The sequence below is a fragment of the Orycteropus afer genome, unplaced genomic scaffold (genome assembly GCF_000298275.1).
Source record: "Orycteropus afer afer isolate SDZICR_OR568_19922 unplaced genomic scaffold, OryAfe1.0 scaffold01369, whole genome shotgun sequence".
NCBI classification, from domain to species: Eukaryota; Metazoa; Chordata; class Mammalia; order Tubulidentata; family Orycteropodidae; genus Orycteropus; species Orycteropus afer.
In genome coordinates, this window is record NW_006922956.1 from 3,010 (window position 1) to 5,861 (window position 2,852).

The following is a 2,852-nucleotide window of genomic DNA, read 5'->3' on the forward strand; positions in this document are numbered from 1 at the left end:
TTTACATTTCTCTCCTTTAATATTAGATATCAGTGTCCACTTTATTTCCATTGGTTCTTCTTTCGCAGCAGTCTATAGGATAGTTCTTAGATTCTTAGTAATTGTGTTTTAACTTCTTGCATGTATATACAGATACGTGTCGGTACCCATATGTACAACACACAGAAGTTCACTAATGAAAAACTTTTTAAATAAATTAATTTTAAGAATAAATTTACTGAGAAGCTATGAAAATAGTAGTACATGGATGAATGACCTTAACTTGCTTTGCAAGTTCATTACGAAGAAACTGAAGTTTTTTCTCACTCATGAAATTTCAACTATGCTTTCTGTTCTAAACACATTTGTAGCAAAATATACATGTGTGTATGTTCCTGCATATATGTTTTTAGAAAATGGTATAAAAATGATTGTCTTCCAGTAGAAACAGAAATTAAAGCCTGTGTGGTTTTCTCTCCAGAGACTTGTTTTCCTCTCCAATATAACAACAGGAAATAGTCTGGGAAGAAGGGCTCCAGAGAGATGTGTTGAGTAAATAAGATAAACACCATCCACCTGAAGATAGTTTCAATAAAGAGATTACAGGAGAGAGTGGCTAGCAGATTGCCCACACCAGATTCCTTCATTACTTGTCCGGGAACTGTGACCAAATGGAATCTTCATCAAGACCACCAATGTCTCCTATAGCTGGATTGTCATTCTTTCTTGCAGGTAGCCTTTCTTTCTCATGTTACTGAAAAAGTGAAGAAAATATTGCTTCAGTATTTGAGGAAATCCTGAGAAGTTTCTCTTTTGTATTGAAAAGAAGCTTCTTTTCATATATAACCCAATATTTACTACAGTCATGCTGTTGGTGTTGTTATGTGCCATCGAGTCAGACCTGACTCATAGCGACCCCTTCTTGGGTGTTTGAGGTCATGGAAAATGACTGCCTTCTCTTTACAAACTTAAATCCCCTTATCCTCATCTTGATTAACAGGAAGGTGAAGGGGAAAGAGTAGGGTATTCTTGGAAAACAGTTGTTCTTCTGGAGTATGTAAGTTAATGTACAAAGAATCATGACATTGTAGACACAGTTATGCAACGCAAAATGAGCTCACTTGTCCATTGTTTTTTTCTCAGTAGAAATCTAATGCTTTAATAGCACAGTTCTTGCTCCTTTTGCTGGACAGTAGAGGAACTTTAAGGTAAATGTCAATACCAAAGCATTATAGCATTGAACATTTTTATTTTACCACAATAATACTTGGCCTGTTAAACAAATGATAACTGATGTGGCCAAAGGTGTGTTTCCTTCAGTTGATATAATTCTGAACACAGGGTTATACTCCACTTGGAAGACATATGTTTTATTTTGGCCAGATTTCAGAATGCAATTGATCATTACCTTGGTTTTCAAAGAAAATGTGCACATAATGTCTGTAAACTGGAAAGTGCAGGAATTGATGGATATCAGGCTTAAATTTTTGTTTGATGTTTTCCAATTAGGATATATGAGGGGAAAGGTTTTTTTTTTTTTTTCCCTAAAGATATTGTTTAGACTCAGTTCCATAGGTAATCAACCTCCTCTGGTCATTTAGGGAGCCTCAAAATTGATGGTTCAGGAATGCAGATTTCTATAGCTATATCTCTTGTATCAAGAAGGACCAATCCCTGTAGAAAGATATTATGCTTGGTACAGTAGATGGTCAGCAAAGAAGAGGAAAACCCTCAGCCAGATGGATTGACACAGTGGCTAAAGCAATGGATTTGAGCATAGCAGCAATAGTAAGTGTTAGGCCGGAGTAAACTCAAACCACCAACGTTTCAGTTGGCAACTTCCTCCAGGTGTCAGGCCCTGATAAGACAACCTGATAAGACAACCAAGGTGGAAGAACCCGCCCAAGCTGGAAAGTCCCTTGTGATGATAAACTTTCTCCTGTGAAGCCCCCTCATGCTAATTAGGTGCAGACCCATGCCAATAGCTAATTGGACTCTGCCATTTCTTATTGTCCCCAATTAAGTCCTCTCTGTGTCTATAAGAATTTATCCTCCCTGCCCGGGGGTGCGACTTCTCTGGCCTTGATGCTAGGGCACAAGAACCTCGACCGGGAGTGCTAATAAACTACTTCTCTGAAACAACTCCATGTTCTGGTGTCTCAGCAGCTCGGCATTACAGTAAGGATGACACGGGATGAGGTAGTGCTTCATTTTGTTGTACATGAGGTCATTATGAGTCAAAAGTGACTCAAAAGCACCTAACAACAACATATTTCTTAATCTTTGCTAATTAATAGTTCAAACCACATTTTCAAATGCTGCACAATTTACTTTATAAAAGATTATAGTAGGTATATGAATTTTCTGTATTCTTGTAATAAAACCACCCTAAACCACATGGACCATGGATGCCATGAAGGGTGGGGAAAGCAATGAGAAAGATAACTTTCTAAATGATGACTGTGAATTTGACACTTCCAGAGAACAGTATTTATAAAGATCAACAACTCAAATAACAGCAGTTTTTCTTAACCCTATTATCAGTCTACCTTCAGTAGTTGTTTGGTTCATAAGAGAGCAATGGATATTAATGATAGTCTCATCTGTTTCTGTTGAAATATCTCTAACTCTTCCTTCTTTGTGTCTACAGCAGTATATACCCTCTCTCATGCTCTGCTCACTCAGTTGGCTTTCAACTCATCAAGTTGACCTGATATCACTTGACCTTACTTAAAGAGGGAAGGCCAGGGTTCAATTAACCAAGTTAAAATTAGATAATAGTTGATCTTTTATATTTCTCCCTCCTTTTCTCTTTATAACCTTCATTGTACTTAGCTTCTTAGAACCAGGTTTATTTTATTTTATTTTTTTTT